We start from the raw sequence: 584 nt of genomic DNA on the forward strand, positions 1-584 counted from the left end.
ATTACTGTAAAATCACCTTAAACTAGGTATTGTGCATTTTTGTATGCTGACAATTTGCTTTTCTAATATGCATAGGCAGCAGTTCCTATTTAGTAAATCCACAACGTTGCACCACCTTGTTTCTACAGTAGCCCAAAATGTACAAACACCCCCAAGAAGAGGCCTTTTGAGTGATAATTAGATTAGAATAAAATTACGCAAATTAAACCGCTGACGTCACTTCTTCTTCTTCTGCTTTGGGTTTACTGGCAGGCCGCAAACAACTTCACGGCAACTTCATGCGGTTATGGCTAGAAAGGATCCGTCTAGTGTAAATATGACGTCACGTTCTCGTTGTAACTCTCGTTGTAATCGGAGCGGCTCGGAAACACATCTACAGCAGTAACATGATGCAACATACACATTAATGCAGCAGCAATATTAATAGAGAAACATCAGACATAATAGTAAAACACTGAAAGGGAACATTTTATTGCACCAGGAGCTATCTTGGGACTTTTACTGCGACAACGTTGACTTGCCTGTGAATAAAAAATAAACCATAGTGTTGGTGATCTACAGTGTTGTCATTCTTCTTTGAACAC

The sequence above is a fragment of the Notothenia coriiceps genome, unplaced genomic scaffold (genome assembly GCF_000735185.1).
Source record: "Notothenia coriiceps isolate Sejong01 unplaced genomic scaffold, NC01 NC01_scaffold00013592, whole genome shotgun sequence".
NCBI lineage: Eukaryota > Metazoa > Chordata > Actinopteri > Perciformes > Nototheniidae > Notothenia > Notothenia coriiceps.